We start from the raw sequence: 19,182 nt of genomic DNA, 5'->3' as shown, positions 1-19,182 counted from the left end.
CTCAGCAGCGAAGGCGGCAGGCGCGGCCGGCGGTGGAGAGTCGGCTTGCTGCGAGGAGTGGCGAGGTGAAGCGGAGCGGCGGGTCGAGTCCGGGGCGACTTGATGCGAGGCGACAGCAGCAGGTAACTCGAGGCGAGGCGAGGCCGCAACGGCCAGTATGGCTCGGGGTGAAGCCGGATCGAACACGGCCACGGCGTCGGGTGAGACTGGAGATGTCGCGAGGAGCGCGGAAAACGGGGGCGGCTCGGATGTGCGGAAACGAAGCCACCACGATAGCGACTTGAGGCGGCGGGGGCGGCCTCAAGTGATGGCAGGCTGGTAGTGGCCGGCGGCTTAGCCAGCGCTTTTGTTTATTCCTGCGGACTAAATACCACAATTTGCTGGCTCCAAGATGTATTTATTTATCTATGCCATCTTCTAGTCCTCTGGGGTTACGTAGATGCTGCTCCATCTATCTATTTAGGAATTTTGATTATTCCATGTGATGGCCGACAGGGCCATGTCGGGGACCTCTGCTCCTTTTTATCTCCCCATAATATCTTTCTTAATGCTAGATGTAAAACACCGGGACTTTGATCTGTAGCAAGCTCTGGTCTATATAATTTTTGATGTGTTTGACACGCCAGGTTATCCGTGACTGATTTTGTCTTCATATTGAGACTCTGCAGCCCGCTAGCGGATCCCTCGACAGAAACGACAGCAGCAGGATTTTTCTGTCCGTTTCTGTGTAAGACTGTAACTTGCAGATCAACGTAAACTGCCGCCACCAAAGCTTTATTCTTGGACTCGGCGGATCATCACAACGCGTCCGGTAGCCGGATCACACACGACCCTTTTATCTCAAAGTAGCTAGAGCGACGCTGATATGTCTCGGGACATGATGCTGTAGAAGAACTGTTTACTTGGTTTGGATCATCTTGCACAATTGCGCCGGATCGGATCAATATCCATTGCTTCGGTCGGATTCGATGAATTATTGAGAGGCGCGCGCCGTCGCACGCAATTCTATTTTTTCCTCAAACTAGATCTTGTATCTCACACCTCCTCGATCCTTCCTCCAAGAACAGAATACCACCGTGCGATCGGCCCCACGGTGGGCGTCAACTGTCGTGGTTTTTGTCACGGCAGATGTTCTAGTGAGAGAACTTAGGTGTGAGGCCATCGCAACCATGTGGCGGCTTGAAGGGGTTGGTCGGAATCGAGAGACGCGAATTTACCCAGGTTCGGCCCCTCCGATGGAGGTAAAAGCCTACGTCCTGCTTGTGTTTCATTGATGGAGATGATGATCTTGATTACAAGGGTGCAGACTCGCCATCTCTAATCTCGTGGGTGTCTAATCTGTCTATCCCATTATTTGTCTTGTCTAGACCTAAGTTGTGAATCTTGTCCCTCTTGAGGCGCCTTACCCCTCCTTATATAGGTGCAAGGGGTAGGTTTACATGTAGAGTCCTACTAGGAGTAGGAATAGGACTAGTCTCTCTTGAATCCTAATCCGGGTCTTTGTTTCCTTCTTATGGGAGCCTTTCCTCTTCTTGGGCCTTCTCTTGTGAGTCGGCCCTCCTGGCCTCTCTATGAGTCGTCTTATGCTAGGGTGCACGCTGGGCCTTGGGCCTTTGTCATTTATCTAAGTCGCCTGTGGGGACAAGTATGAGTCGCCCGCCAGGTCACTGCTGAGTCATCGATGAATCGCCAAGTCCTTTGGCCGGTCATACTCCAAGCCGGGTTACACTGCGGGGTATATCCCCGACAGTTCCCGAAACATTCGGATCACAGTGGAACCCAAAATCAGTGACTAATAGCATAGAAAAATGGTCGGAGTATGGCCAGACTGCGAGTTTTGACGACTTCCCCGTAAGTGGATCTCATGATTCCCGAAATGTTTGGATCCCGGCGGGATCCAAAATCAGTGAGTAATAGCATACATAACTAGCTAGAATAGGCCAAAACTGCGAGTTTTGACGAGTTCCACGTAACCGGACCCCGGGGTTGCCGAAATGTTTGGCTCGCAGTGGGACCCAAAATCACTTAGTAATAGCATACAAAACCGGCCAGAATAGGCCAAAACTGCTCTTTTTGACGAGTTCCACGTAATCGGACCCCAGGGTTTCCGAAATGTTTCGATCGCAGCACGACCAAAAATCACTGAGTAATAGCATAGAAAATTAGCCACAATAGTCCAAAACTGCAATTTTTTACGAGTTCCCCGTAACCGGACCCCGGGGTTCCCGAAACGTTTGGCTCGCAGCGGGACCCAAAATCATTGAGTAATAAGCATACAAAACCGGCCAGAATAGGCCAAAACTGCGCTTTTTGAGAGTTCCCCGTAACCAAATCCCGGGGTTCCTGAAATTTCGGATCACAAGAGTTTTGACGAGTTCCCCGTAATCGGACCCAAGGGTTCCCGAAACATTTGGATCACAGTGGAACCCAAAATCAGTGACTAATAGCATAGAAAAATGGTCGGAATAGGGCAAAACTGCTACTTTTGACGAGTTCCCCGTAAGTGGATCTCGGGGTTCTCGAAATGTTTGGATCGCGTCGGGATCCAAAATCAGTGAGTAATAGCATACATAACTAGCCAGAATAGGCCAAAACTTCGAGTTTTGACGAGTTCCACGTAACCGGACCCCGGGGTTGCCGAAACGTTTGGCGCGCAGCGGGACCCAAAATCACTGAGTAATAGCACACAAAACCGGCCAGAATAGGCCAAAACTGCTCTTTTTGACGAGTTCCCCGTAATCGGATCCCGGGGTTCCCAAAACTTTCGGATCACAAGAGTTTTGGCGAGTTCCCTGTAACCGGACCCAAGGGTTCCCGAAACATTCGGATCACAGCGGAACCCAAAATCAGTAACTAATAGCATAGAAAACTGGTAGGAATAGGCCAAAATTGCGAGTTTTGACGAGTACCCCGTAAGTGGATCTCGGGTTTCCCAAAACGTTCGGATCGCAGCAGGATCCAAAATCAGTGAGTAATATCATACAAAACTAGCCAGAATAGGCCAAAACTACGAGTTTTGACGAGTTCCACGTAACCGGACAACGGAGTTCCCGAAACATTCGGATCACAGCGGGACCAAAAATCAGTGACTAATAGCATACAAAACTAGCCGGAATAGGCCAAAACAACGAGTTTTGACGAGTTCCACGTAACCGGACCCCATGGTTCCCAAAACATTTGGATCCCAGGAGGACCCAAAATCAGTGACTAATAGCATACAAACGTGGCCAGAATAGGTCAAAACCGCTAGTTTTGACGAGTTCCGTGTAACTAAACTTTGGGATTCCCGAAACGTTCGGATCGCAGCGGGATCCAAAATCAGTGAGTAATTGCCTATAGAACTAGCGAGAATAGGCCAAAACTACGAGTTTTGACGAGTTCCACGTAATCGGACCCCGGGGTTTCCGAAACGTTTGGATCGCAGCACGACCCAAAATCACTCAGTAATAGCATACAAAATTGGCCACAATAGTCCAAAGCTGTGATTTTTTACGAGTTCCCGTAACCGGACCCCGGGGTTCCCGAAACGTTTGGCTCACAGCGGGACCCAAAATCACTCAGTAATAAGCATACAAAACCGGCCAGAATAGGCCAAAACTGCGCTTTTTGACGAGTTCCACGTAACCGGACAACGGAGTTCCCGAAACATTCGGATCACAGCGGGCCCAAAAATCAATGACTAATAGCATATAAAACTGGCGGGAATAGGCCAAAATAACGAGTTTTGACGAGTTCCACGTAACCGGACCCCATGGTTCCCAAAACATTTGGATCCCAGGAGGACCCAAAATCAGTGACTAATAGCATACAAACGTGGCCAGAATAGGTCAAAACCGCTAGTTTTGACGAGTTCCGTGTAACTAAACTTTGGGATTCCCGAAATGTTCGGATCGCAGCGGGATCCAAAATCAGTGAGTAATTGCCTATACAACTAGCCAGAATAGGCCAAAACTACGAGTTTTGACGAGTTCCACGTAATCGGACCCCGGGGTTTCCGAAACGTTTGGATCGCAGCACGACCGAAAATCACTCAGTAATAGCATACAAAATTGGCCACAATAGTCCAAAACTGCGATTTTTTACGAGTTCCCCGTAACCGGACCCCGGGGTTCCCGAAACGTTTGGCTCGCAGCGGGACCCAAAATCACTCAGTAATAAGCATACAAAACCGGCCAGAATAGGCCAAAACTGCGCTTTTTGAGAGTTCCCCGTAACCGAACCCCGGGGTTCCCGAAATTTTGGATCACAAGAGTTTTGACGAGTTCCCGTAATCGGACCCAAGGGTTCCCGAAACATTCGGATCACAGTGGAACCCAAAATCAGTGACTAATAGCATAGAAAAATGGTCGGAAAATGGCAAAACTGCGAGTTTTGACGAGTTCCCCGTAAGTGGATCTCGGGGTTCCCGAAATGTTTGGATCGCGGCGGGATCCAAAATCAGTGATTAATAGCATACATAACTAGCTACAATAGGCCAAAACTGCGAGTTTTGACGAGTTCCACGTAACCGAACCCCGGGGTTGCCGAAACGTTTGGCTCGCAGCGGGACCCAAAATCACTGAGTAATAGCATACAAAACCGGCCAGAATAGGCCAAAACTGCTCTTTTTGACAAGTTCCACGTAATCGGACCCGAGGGTTTCCGAAATGTTTGGATCGCAGTACGACCAAAAATCACTAAGTAATAGCATAGAAAATTAGCCACATTCGGATCACAGCGGGACCAAAAATCAGTGACTAATAGCATACAAAACTAGCCGGAATAGGCCAAAACAACGAGTTTTGACGAGTTCCACGTAACCGGACCCCATGGTTCCCAAAACATTTGGATCCCAGGAGGACCCAAAATCAGTGACTAATAGCATACAAACGTGGCCAGAATAGGTCAAAACCGCTAGTTTTGACGAGTTCCGTGTAACTAAACTTTGGGATTCCCGAAACGTTCGGATCGCGGCGGGATCCAAAATCAGTGAGTAATTGCCTATAGAACTAGCGAGAATAGGCCAAAACTACGAGTTTTGACGAGTTCCACGTAATCGGACCCTGGGGTTTCCAAAACGTTTGGATCGCAGCACGACCCAAACTCACTCAGTAATAGCATACAAAATTGGCCACAATATTCCAAAGCTGCGATTTTTTACGAGTTCCCGTAACCGGACCCCGGGGTTCCCGAAACGTTTGGCTCACAGCGGGACCCAAAATCACTCAGTAATAAGCATACAAAACCGGCCAGAATAGGCCAAAACTGCGCTTTTTGAGAGTTCCCCGTAACCGAACCCCGGGGTTCCCGAAATTTCGGATCACAAGAGTTTTGACGAGTTCCCCGTAATCGGACGCAAGGGTTCCCGAAACATTAGGATCACAGTGGAACCCAAAATCAGTGACTAATAGCATAGAAAAATGGTCGGAGTACGGCCAAACTGCGAGTTTTGACGAGTTCCCCGTAAGTGGATCTCGTGGTTCCCGAAATGTTTGGATCGCGGCGGGATCCAAAATCAGTGAGTAATAGCATACATAACTAGCTAGAATAGGCCAAAACTGTGAGTTTTGACGAGTTACAGGTAACCGGACCCCGGGGTTGCCGAAATGTTTGGCTCGCAGCGGGACCCAAAATCACAGAGTAATAGCATACAAAACCGGCCAGAATAGGCCAAAACTGCTCTTTTTGACGAGTTCCACGTAATCGGACCCCAGGGTTTCCAAAATGTTTGGATCGCAGCAAAACCAAAAATAACTGAGTAATAGCATATAAAATTAGCCACAATAGTCCAAAACTGCGATTTTTTACGAGTTCCCCGTAACCGGACCCCGGGGTTCCCGAAACGTTTGGCTCGCAGCGGGACCCCAAATCACTCAGTAATAAGCATACAAAACCGGCCATAATAGGCCAAAACTGTGCTTTTTGAGAGTTCCCCGTAACCAAATCCCGGGGTTCCCGAAATTTCGGATCACAAGAGTTTTGACGAGTTCCCCATAATCGGACCCAAGGGTTCCCGAAACATTTGGATCACAGTGGAACCCAAAATGAGTGACTAATAGCATAGAAAAATGGTCGGGATAGGGCAAAACTGCGAGTTTTGACGAGTTCCCCGTAAGTGGATCTCGGGGTTCTCGAAATGTTTGGATCGCGGCGGGATCCAAAATCAGTGAGTAATAGCATACATAACTAGCCAGAATAGGCCAAAACTGCGAGTTTTGACGAGTTCCACGTAACCGGACCCTGGGGTTGCCGAAACATTTGGCGCGCAGCGGGACCCAAAATCACTGAGTAATAGCACACAAAACCGGCCAGAATAGGCCAAAACTGCTCTTTTTGACGAGTTCCCCGTAACCGGACCCCGGGGTTCCCGAAACTTTTGGATCACAAGAGTTTTGACGAGTTCCCTGTAACCAGACCCAAGGGTTCCCGAAACATTCGGATCACAGCGGAACCCAAAATCAGTAACTAATAGCATAGAAAACTGGTACGAATAGGCCAAAATTGCGAGTTTTGACGAGTACCCCGTAAGTGGATCTCGGGTTTCCCAAAACGTTCGGATCGCAGCGGGATCCAAAATCAGTGAGTAATATCATACCAAACTAGCCAGAATAGGCCAAAACTACGAGTTTTGACGAGTTCCACGTAACCGGACAACGGAGTTCCCGAAACATTCGGATCACAGCGGGCCAAAAAATCAATGACTAATAGCATATAAAACTGGCGGGAATAGGCCAAAATAACGAGTTTTGACGAGTTCCACGTAACCGGACCCCATGGTTCCCAAAACATTTGGATCCCAGGAGGACCCAAAATCAGTGACTAATAGCATACAAACGTGGCCAGAATAGGTCAAAACCGCTAGTTTTGACGAGTTCCGTGTAACTAAACTTTGGGATTCCCGAAATGTTCGGATCGCAGCGGGATCCAAAATCAGTGAGTAATTGCCTATACAACTAGCCAGAATAGGCCAAAACTACGAGTTTTGACGAGTTCCACGTAATCGGACCCCGGGGTTTCCGAAACGTTTGGATCGCAGCACGACCGAAAATCACTCAGTAATAGCATACAAAATTGGCCACAATAGTCCAAAACTGCGATTTTTTACGAGTTCCCCGTAACCGGACCCCGGGGTTCCCGAAACGTTTGGCTCGCAGCGGGACCCAAAATCACTCAGTAATAAGCATACAAAACCGGCCAGAATAGGCCAAAACTGCGCTTTTTGAGAGTTCCCCGTAACCGAACCCCGGGGTTCCCGAAATTTTGGATCACAAGAGTTTTGACGAGTTCCCGTAATCGGACCCAAGGGTTCCCGAAACATTCGGATCACAGTCGAACCCAAAATCAGTGACTAATAGCATAGAAAAATGGTCGGAAAATGGCAAAACTGTGAGTTTTGATGAGTTCCCCATAAGTGGATCTCGGGGTTCCCGAAATGTTTGGATCGCGGCGGGATCCAAAATCAGTGATTAATAGCATACATAACTAGCTACAATAGGCCAAAACTGCGAGTTTTGACGAGTTCCACGTAACCGGACCCCGGGGTTGCCGAAATGTTTGGCTCGCAGCGGGACCCAAAATCACTGAGTAATAGCATACAAAACCGGCCAGAATAGGCCAAAACTGCTCTTTTTGACAAGTTCCACGTAATCGGACCCGAGGGTTTCCGAAATGTTTGGATCGCAGTACGACCAAAAATTACTAAGTAATAGCATAGAAAATTAGCCACAATAGTCCCAAACTGCGATTTTTTACGAGTTCCCCGTAACCGGACCCCGGGGTTCCCGAAACGTTTGGCTCGCAGCGGGACCCAAAATCACTAAGTAATAAGCATACAAAACCGGCCAGAATAGGCCAAAACTGCGCTTTTTCAGAGTTCCCCGTAACCGAATCCCGGGGTTCACGAAATTTCGGATCACAAGAGTTTTGACGAGTTCCCCGTAATCGGACCCAAGAGTTCCCGAAACATTCGGATCACAGTGGAACCCAAAATCAGTGACTAATAGCATAGAAAAATGGTCGGAATAGGGCAAAACTGCGAGTTTTGATGAGTTCCCCGTAAGTGGATCTCGGGGTTCTCGAAATGTTTGGATCGCGTCGGGATCCAAAATCAGTGAGTAATAGCATACATAACTAGCCAGAATAGGCCAAAACTTCGAGTTTTGACGAGTTCCACGTAACCGGACCCCGGGGTTGCCGAAACGTTTGGCGCGCAGCGGGACCCAAAATCACTGAGTAATAGCACACAAAACCGGCCAGAATAGGCCAAAACTGCTCTTTTTGACGAGTTCCCCGTAATCGGATCCCGGGGTTCCCAAAACTTTCGGATCACAAGAGTTTTGGCGAGTTCCCTGTAACCGGACCCAAGGGTTCCCGAAACATTCGGATCACAGCGGAACCCAAAATCAGTAACTAATAGCATAGAAAACTGGTAGGAATAGGCCAAAATTGCGAGTTTTGACGAGTACCCCGTAAGTGGATCTCGGGTTTCCCAAAACGTTCGGATCGCAGCAGGATCCAAAATCAGTGAGTAATATCATACAAAACTAGCCAGAATAGGCCAAAACTACGAGTTTTGACGAGTTCCACGTAACCGGACAACGGAGTTCCCGAAACATTCGGATCACAGCGGGACCAAAAATCAGTGACTAATAGCATACAAAACTAGCCGGAATAGGCCAAAACAACGAGTTTTGACGAGTTCCACGTAACCGGACCCCATGGTTCCCAAAACATTTGGATCCCAGGAGGACCCAAAATCAGTGACTAATAGCATACAAACGTGGCCAGAATAGGTCAAAACCGCTAGTTTTGACGAGTTCCGTGTAACTAAACTTTGGGATTCCCGAAACGTTCGGATCGCAGCGGGATCCAAAATCAGTGAGTAATTGCCTATAGAACTAGCGAGAATAGGCCAAAACTACGAGTTTTGACGAGTTCCACGTAATCGGACCCCGGGGTTTCCGAAACGTTTGGATCGCAGCACGACCCAAAATCACTCAGTAATAGCATACAAAATTGGCCACAATAGTCCAAAGCTGCGATTTTTTACGAGTTCCCGTAACCGGACCCCGGGGTTCCCGAAACGTTTGGCTCACAGCGGGACCCAAAATCACTCAGTAATAAGCATACAAAACCGGCCAGAATAGGCCAAAACTGCGCTTTTTGACGAGTTCCACGTAACCGGACAACGGAGATCCCGAAACATTCGGATCACAGCGGGCCCAAAAATCAATGACTAATAGCATATAAAACTGGCGGGAATAGGCCAAAATAACGAGTTTTGACGAGTTCCACGTAACCGGACCCCATGGTTCCCAAAACATTTGGATCCCAGGAGGACCCAAAATCAGTGACTAATAGCATACAAACGTGGCCAGAATAGGTCAAAACCGCTAGTTTTGACGAGTTCCGTGTAACTAAACTTTGGGATTGCCGAAATGTTCGGATCGCAGCGGGATCCAAAATCAGTGAGTAATTGCCTATACAACTAGCCAGAATAGGCCAAAACTACGAGTTTTGATGAGTTCCACGTAATCGGACCCCGGGGTTTCCGAAACGTTTGGATCGCAGCACGACCGAAAATCACTCAGTAATAGCATACAAAATTGGCCACAATAGTCCAAAACTGCGATTTTTTACGAGTTCCCCGTAACCGGACCCCGGGGTTCCCGAAACGTTTGGCTCGCAGCGGGACCCAAAATCACTCAGTAATAAGCATACAAAACCGGCCAGAATAGGCCAAAACTGCGCTTTTTGAGAGTTCCCCGTAACCGAACCCCGGGGTTCCCGAAATTTCGGATCACAAGAGTTTTGACGAGTTCCCGTAATCGGACGCAAGGGTTCCCGAAACATTAGGATCACAGTGGAACCCAAAATCAGTGACTAATAGCATAGAAAAATGGTCGGAGTACGGCCAAACTGCGAGTTTTGACGAGTTCCCCGTAAGTGGATCTCGTGGTTCCCGAAATGTTTGGATCGCGGCGGGATCCAAAATCAGTGAGTAATAGCATACATAACTAGCTAGAATAGGCCAAAACTGTGAGTTTTGACGAGTTACACGTAACCGGACCCCGGGGTTGCCGAAATGTTTGGCTCGCAGCGGGACCCAAAATCACAGAGTAATAGCATACAAAACCGGCCAGAATAGGCCAAAACTGCTCTTTTTGACGAGTTCCACGTAATCGGACCCCAGGGTTTCCAAAATGTTTGGATCGCAGCAAAACCAAAAATAACTGAGTAATAGCATATAAAATTAGCCACAATAGTCCAAAACTGCGATTTTTTACGAGTTCCCCGTAACCGGACCCCGGGGTTCCCGAAACGTTTGGCTCGCAGCGGGACCCCAAATCACTCAGTAATAAGCATAGAAAACCGGCCATAATAGGCCAAAACTGTGCTTTTTGAGAGTTCCCCGTAACCAAATCCCGGGGTTCCCGAAATTTCGGATCACAAGAGTTTTGACGAGTTCCCCATAATCGGACCCAAGGGTTCCCGAAACATTTGGATCACAGTGGAACCCAAAATGAGTGACTAATAGCATAGAAAAATGGTCGGGATAGGGCAAAACTGCGAGTTTTGACGAGTTCCCCGTAAGTGGATCTCGGGGTTCTCGAAATGTTTGGATCGCGGCGGGATCCAAAATCAGTGAGTAATAGCATACATAACTAGCCAGAATAGGCTAAAACTGCGAGTTTTGACGAGTTCCACGTAACCGGACCCTGGGGTTGCCGAAACATTTGGCGCGCAGCGGGACCCAAAATCACTGAGTAATAGCACACAAAACCGGCCAGAATAGGCCAAAACTGCTCTTTTTGACGAGTTCCCCGTAACCGGACCCCGGGGTTCCCGAAACTTTTGGATCACAAGAGTTTTGACGAGTTCCCTGTAACCAGACCCAAGGGTTCCCGAAACATTCGGATCACAGCGGAACCCAAAATCAGTAACTAATAGCATAGAAAACTGGTAGGAATAGGCCAAAATTGCGAGTTTTGACGAGTACCCCGTAAGTGGATCTCGGGTTTCCCAAAACGTTCGGATCGCAGCGGGATCCAAAATCAGTGAGTAATATCATACCAAACTAGCCAGAATAGGCCAAAACTACGAGTTTTGACGAGTTCCACGTAACCGGACAACGGAGTTCCCGAAACATTCGGATCACAGCGGGCCAAAAAATCAATGACTAATAGCATATAAAACTGGCGGGAATAGGCCAAAATAACGAGTTTTGACGAGTTCCACGTAACCGGACCCCATGGTTCCCAAAACATTTGGATCCCAGGAGGACCCAAAATCAGTGACTAATAGCATACAAACGTGGCCAGAATAGGTCAAAACCGCTAGTTTTGACGAGTTCCGTGTAACTAAACTTTGGGATTCCCGAAATGTTCGGATCGCAGCGGGATCCAAAATCAGTGAGTAATTGCCTATACAACTAGCCAGAATAGGCCAAAACTACGAGTTTTGACGAGTTCCACGTAATCGGACCCCGGGGTTTCCGAAACGTTTGGATCGCAGCACGACCGAAAATCACTCAGTAATAGCATACAAAATTGGCCACAATAGTCCAAAACTGCGATTTTTTACGAGTTCCCCGTAACCGGACCCCGGGGTTCCCGAAACGTTTGGCTCGCAGCGGGACCCAAAATCACTGAGTAATAAGCATACAAAACCGGCCAGAATAGGCCAAAACTGCGCTTTTTGAGAGTTCCCCGTAACCGAACCCCGGGGTTCCCGAAATTTTGGATCACAAGAGTTTTGACGAGTTCCCGTAATCGGACCCAAGGGTTCCCGAAACATTCGGATCACAGTCGAACCCAAAATCAGTGACTAATAGCATAGAAAAATGGTCGGAAAATGGCAAAACTGTGAGTTTTGATGAGTTCCCCATAAGTGGATCTCGGGGTTCCCGAAATGTTTGGATCGCGGCGGGATCCAAAATCAGTGATTAATAGCATACATAACTAGCTACAATAGGCCAAAACTGCGAGTTTTGACGAGTTCCACGTAACCGGACCCCGGGGTTGCCGAAATGTTTGGCTCGCAGCGGGACCCAAAATCACTGAGTAATAGCATACAAAACCGGCCAGAATAGGCCAAAACTGCTCTTTTTGACAAGTTCCACGTAATCGGACCCGAGGGTTTCCGAAATGTTTGGATCGCAGTACGACCAAAAATTACTAAGTAATAGCATAGAAAATTAGCCACAATAGTCCCAAACTGCGATTTTTTACGAGTTCCCCGTAACCGAACCCCGGGGTTCCCGAAACGTTTGGCTCGCAGCGGGACCCAAAATCACTAAGTAATAAGCATACAAAACCGGCCAGAATAGGCCAAAACTGCGCTTTTTCAGAGTTCCCCGTAACCGAATCCCGGGGTTCACGAAATTTCGGATCACAAGAGTTTTGACGAGTTCCCCGTAATCGGACCCAAGAGTTCCCGAAACATTCGGATCACAGTGGAACCCAAAATCAGTGACTAATAGCATAGAAAAATGGTCGGAATAGGGCAAAACTGCGAGTTTTGATGAGTTCCCCGTAAGTGGATCTCGGGGTTCTCGAAATGTTTGGATCGCGGCGGGATCCAAAATCAGTGAGTAATAGCATACATAACTAGCCAGAATAGGCCAAAACTGCGAGTTTTGACGAGTTCCACCTAACCGGACCCTCGGGTTGCCGAAACGTTTGGCGCGCAGGGGGACCCAAAATCACTGAGTAATAGCACACAAAACCGGCCAGAATAGGCCAAAACTGCTCTTTTTGACGAGTTCCCCGTAATCGGATCCCGGGGTTCCCAAAACTTTCGGATCACAAGAGTTTTGACGAGTTCCCTGTAACCGGACCCAAGGGTTCCCGAAACATTCGGATTACAGCGGAACCCAAAATCAGTAACTAATAGCATAGAAAACTGGTAGGAATAGGCCAAAATTGCGAGTTTTGACGAGTACCCCGTAAGTGGATCTCGGGTTTCCCAAAACGTTCGGATCGCAGCGGGATCCAAAATCAGTGAGTAATATCATACGAAACTAGCCAGAATAGGCCAAAACTACGAGTTTTGACGAGTTCCACGTAACCGGACAACGGAGTTCCCAAAACATTCGGATCACAGCGGGACCAAAAATCAATGACTAATAGCATATAAAACTGGCGGGAATAGGCCAAAATAACGAGTTTTGACGAGTTCCACGTAACCGGACCCCATGGTTCCCAAAACATTTGGATCCCAGGAGGACCCAAAATCAGTGACTAATAGCATACAAACGTTGCCAGAATAGGTCAAAACCGCTAGTTTTGACGAGTTCCGTGTAACTAAACTTTGGGATTCCCGAAATGTTCGGATCGCAGCGGGATCCAAAATCAGTGAGTAATTGCCTATACAACTAGCCAGAATAGGCCAAAACTACGAGTTTTGACGAGTTCCACGTAATCGGACCCCGGGGTTTCCGAAACGTTTGGATCGCAGCACGACCGAAAATCACTCAGTAATAGCATACAAAATTGGCCACAATAGTCCAAAACTGCGATTTTTTACGAGTTCCCCGTAACCGGACCCCGGGGTTCCCGAAACGTTTGGCTCGCAGCGGGACCCAAAATCACTCAGTAATAAGCATACAAAACCGGCCAGAATAGGCCAAAACTGCGCTTTTTGAGAGTTCCCCGTAACCGAACCCCGGGGTTCCCGAAATTTTGGATCACAAGAGTTTTGACGAGTTCCCGTAATCGGACCCAAGGGTTCCCGAAACATTCGGATCACAGTGGAACCCAAAATCAGTGACTAATAGCATAGAAAAATGGTCGGAAAATGGCAAAACTGCGAGTTTTGACGAGTTCCCCGTAAGTGGATCTCGGGGTTCCCGAAATGTTTGGATCGCGGTGGGATCCAAAATCAGTGATTAATAGCATACATAACTAGCTACAATAGGCCAAAACTGCGAGTTTTGACGAGTTCCACGTAACCGAACCCCGGGGTTGCCGAAACGTTTGGCTCGCAGCGGGACCCAAAATCACTGAGTAATAGCATACAAAACCGGCCAGAATAGGCCAAAACTGCTCTTTTTGACAAGTTCCACGTAATCGGACCCGAGGGTTTCCGAAATGTTTGGATCGCAGTACGACCAAAAATCACTAAGTAATAGCATAGAAAATTAGCCACAATAGTCCAAAACTGCGATTTTTTACGAGTTCCCCGTAACCGGACCCCGGGGTTCCCGAAACGTTTGGCTCGCAGCGGGACCCAAAATCACTAAGTAATAAGCATACAAAACCGGCCAGAATAGGCCAAAACTGCGCTTTTTCAGAGTTCGCCGTAACCGAATCCCGGGGTTCCCGAAATTTCGGATCACAAGAGTTTTGACGAGTTCCCCGTAATCGGACCCAAGAGTTCCCGAAACATTCGGATCACAGTGAAACCCAAAATCAGTGACTAATAGCATAGAAAAATGGTCGGAATAGGGCAAAACTGCGAGTTTTGACGAGTTCCCCGTAAGTGGATCTCGGGGTTCTCGAAATGTTTGGATCGCGGCGGGATCCAAAATCAGTGAGTAATAGCATACATAACTAGCCAGAATAGGCCAAAACTTCGAGTTTTGACGAGTTCCACGTAACCGGACCCCGGGGTTGCCGAAACGTTTGGCGCGCAGCGGGACCCAAAATCACTGAGTAATAGCACACAAAACTGGCTAGAATAGGCCAAAACTGCTCTTTTTGACGAGTTCCCCGTAATCGGATCCCGGGGTTCCCAAAACTTTCGGATCACAAGAGTTTTGGCCAGTTCCCTGTAACCAGACCCAAGGGTTCCCGAAACATTCGGATCACAGCGGAACCCAAAATCAGTAACTAATGCATTGAAAACTGGTAGGAATAGGCCAAAATTGCGATTTTTGACGAGTACCCCGTAAGTGGATCTCGGGTTTCCCAAAACGTTCGGATCGCAGCGGGATCCAAAATCAGTGAGTAATATCATACAAAACTAGCCAGAATAGGCCAAAACTACGAGTTTTGACGAGTTCCACGTAACCGGACAACGGAGTTCCCGAAACATTCGGATCACAGCGGGACCAAAAATCAGTGACTAATAGCATACAAAACTAGCCGGAATAGGCCAAAACAACGAGTTTTGACGAGTTCCACGTAACCGGACCCCATGGTTCCCAAAACATTTGGATCCCAGGAGGACCCAAAATCAGTGACTAATAGCATACAAACGTGGCCAGAATAGGTCAAAACCGCTAGTTTTGACGAGTTCCGTGTAACTAAACTTTGGGATTCCCGAAACGTTCGGATCGCGGCGGGATCCAAAATCAGTGAGTAATTGCCTATAGAACTAGCGAGAATAGGCCAAAACTACGAGTTTTGACGAGTTCCACGTAATCGGACCCTGGGGTTTCCGAAACGTTTGGATCGCAGCACGACCCAAAATCACTCAGTAATAGCATACAAAATTGGCCACAATATTCCAAAGCTGCGATTTTTTACGAGTTCCCGTAACCGGACCCCGGGGTTCCCGAAACGTTTGGCTCACAGCGGGACCCAAAATCACTCAGTAATAAGCATACAAAACCGGCTAGAATAGGCCAAAACTGCGCTTTTTGAGAGTTCCCCGTAACCGAACCCCGGGGTTCCCGAAATTTCGGATCACAAGAGTTTTGACGAGTTCCCCGTAATCGGACGCAAGGGTTCCCGAAACATTAGGATCACAGTGGAACCCAAAATCAGTGACTAATAGCATAGAAAAATGGTCGGAGTACGGCCAAACTGCGAGTTTTGACGAGTTCCCCGTAAGTGGATCTCGTGGTTCCCGAAATGTTTGGATCGCGGCGGGATCCAAAATCAGTGAGTAATAGCATACATAACTAGCTAGAATAGGCCAAAACTGTGAGTTTTGACGAGTTACACGTAACCGGACCCCGGGGTTGCCGAAATGTTTGGCTCGCAGCGGGACCCAAAATCACAGAGTAATAGCATACAAAACCGGCCAGAATAGGCCAAAACTGCTCTTTTTGACGAGTTCCACGTAATCGGACCCCAGGGTTTCCAAAATGTTTGGATCGCAGCAAAACCAAAAATAACTGAGTAATAGCATATAAAATTAGCCACAATAGTCCAAAACTGCGATTTTTTACGAGTTCCCCGTAACCGGACCCCGGGGTTCCCGAAACGTTTGGCTCGCAGCGGGACCCCAAATCACTCAGTAATAAGCATAGAAAACCGGCCATAATAGGCCAAAACTGTGCTTTTTGAGAGTTCCCCGTAACCAAATCCCGGGGTTCCCGAAATTTCGGATCACAAGAGTTTTGACGAGTTCCCCATAATCGGACCCAAGGGTTCCCGAAACATTTGGATCACAGTGGAACCCAAAATGAGTGACTAATAGCATAGAAAAATGGTCGGGATAGGGCAAAACTGCGAGTTTTGACGAGTTCCCCGTAAGTGGATCTCGGGGTTCTCGAAATGTTTGGATCGCGGCGGGATCCAAAATCAGTGAGTAATAGCATACATAACTAGCCAGAATAGGCTAAAACTGCGAGTTTTGACGAGTTCCACGTAACCGGACCCTGGGGTTGCCGAAACATTTGGCGCGCAGCGGGACCCAAAATCACTGAGTAATAGCACACAAAACCGGCCAGAATAGGCCAAAACTGCTCTTTTTGACGAGTTCCCCGTAACCGGACCCCGGGGTTCCCGAAACTTTTGGATCACAAGAGTTTTGACGAGTTCCCTGTAACCAGACCCAAGGGTTCCCGAAACATTCGGATCACAGCGGAACCCAAAATCAGTAACTAATAGCATAGAAAACTGGTAGGAATAGGCCAAAATTGCGAGTTTTGACGAGTACCCCGTAAGTGGATCTCGGGTTTCCCAAAACGTTCGGATCGCAGCGGGATCCAAAATCAGTGAGTAATATCATACCAAACTAGCCAGAATAGGCCAAAACTACGAGTTTTGACGAGTTCCACGTAACCGGACAACGGAGTTCCCGAAACATTCGGATCACAGCGGGCCAAAAAATCAATGACTAATAGCATATAAAACTGGCGGGAATAGGCCAAAATAACGAGTTTTGACGAGTTCCACGTAACCGGACCCCATGGTTCCCAAAACATTTGGATCCCAGGAGGACCCAAAATCAGTGACTAATAGCATACAAACGTGGCCAGAATAGGTCAAAACCGCTAGTTTTGACGAGTTCCGTGTAACTAAACTTTGGGATTCCCGAAATGTTCGGATCGCAGCGGGATCCAAAATCAGTGAGTAATTGCCTATACAACTAGCCAGAATAGGCCAAAACTACGAGTTTTGACGAGTTCCACGTAATCGGACCCCGGGGTTTCCGAAACGTTTGGATCGCAGCACGACCGAAAATCACTCAGTAATAGCATACAAAATTGGCCACAATAGTCCAAAACTGCGATTTTTTACGAGTTCCCCGTAACCGGACCCCGGGGTTCCCGAAACGTTTGGCTCGCAGCGGGACCCAAAATCACTCAGTAATAAGCATACAAAACCGGCCAGAATAGGCCAAAACTGCGCTTTTTGAGAGTTCCCCGTAACCGAACCCCGGGGTTCCCGAAATTTTGGATCACAAGAGTTTTGACGAGTTCCCGTAATCGGACCCAAGGGTTCCCGAAACATTCGGATCACAGTCGAACCCAAAATCAGTGACTAATAGCATAGAAAAATGGTCGGAAAATGGCAAAACTGTGAGTTTTGATGAGTTCCCCATAAGTGGATCTCGGGGTTCCCGAAATGTTTGGATCGCGGCGGGATCCAAAATCAGTGATTAATAGCATACATAACTAGCTACAATAGGCCAAAACTGCGAGTTTTGACGAGTTCCACGTAACCGGACCCCGGGGTTGCCGAAATGTTTGGCTCGCAGCGGGACCCAAAATCACTGAGTAATAGCATACAAAACCGGCCAGAATAGGCCAAAACTGCTCTTTTTGACAAGTTCCACGTAATCGGACCCGAGGGTTTCCGAAATGTTTGGATCGCAGTACGACCAAAAATTACTAAGTAATAGCATAGAAAATTAGCCACAATAGTCCCAAACTGCGATTTTTTACGAGTTCCCCGTAACCGAACCCCGGGGTTCCCGAAACGTTTGGCTCGCAGCGGGACCCAAAATCACTAAGTAATAAGCATACAAAACCGGCCAGAATAGGCCAAAACTGCGCTTTTTCAGAGTTCCCCGTAACCGAATCCCGGGGTTCACGAAATTTCGGATCACAAGAGTTTTGACGAGTTCCCCGTAATCGGACCCAAGAGTTCCCGAAACATTCGGATCACAGTGGAACCCAAAATCAGTGACTAATAGCATAGAAAAATGGTCGGAATAGGGCAAAACTGCGAGTTTTGATGAGTTCCCCGTAAGTGGATCTCGGGGTTCTCGAAATGTTTGGATCGCGGCGGGATCCAAAATCAGTGAGTAATAGCATACATAACTAGCCAGAATAGGCCAAAACTGCGAGTTTTGACGAGTTCCACGTAACCGGACCCTCGGGTTGCCGAAACGTTTGGCGCGCAGGGGGACCCAAAATCACTGAGTAATAGCACACAAAACCGGCCAGAATAGGCCAAAACTGCTCTTTTTGACGAGTTCCCCGTAATCGGATCCCGGGGTTCCCAAAACTTTCGGATCACAAGAGTTTTGACGAGTTCCCTGTAACCGGACCCAAGGGTTCCCGAAACATTCGGATTACACCGGAACCCAAAATCAGTAACTAATAGCATAGAAAACTGGTAGGAATAGGCCAAAATTGCGAGTTTTGACGAGTACCCCGTAAGTGGATCTCGGGTTTCCCAAAACGTTCGGATCGCAGCGGGATCCAAAATCAGTGAGTAATATCATACGAAACTAGCCAGAATAGGCCAAAACTACGAGTTTTGACGAGTTCCACGTAACCGGACAACGGAGTTCCCAAAACATTCGGATCACAGCGGGACCAAAAATCAATGACTAATAGCATATAAAACTGGCGGGAATAGGCCAAAATAACGAGTTTTGACGAGTTCCACGTAACCGGACCCCATGGTTCCCAAAACATTTGGATCCGAGGAGGACCCAAAATCAGTGACTAATAGCATACAAACGTTGCCAGAATAGGTCAAAACCGCTAGTTTTGACGAGTTCTGTGTAACTAAACTTTGGGATTCCCGAAATGTTCGGATCGCAGCGGGATCCAAAATCAGTGAGTAATTGCCTATA

Source organism: Hordeum vulgare, chromosome 5H (assembly GCF_904849725.1).
Source record: "Hordeum vulgare subsp. vulgare chromosome 5H, MorexV3_pseudomolecules_assembly, whole genome shotgun sequence".
NCBI classification, from domain to species: domain Eukaryota; kingdom Viridiplantae; phylum Streptophyta; class Magnoliopsida; order Poales; family Poaceae; genus Hordeum; species Hordeum vulgare.
This window is presented reverse-complemented; position numbering follows the sequence as displayed.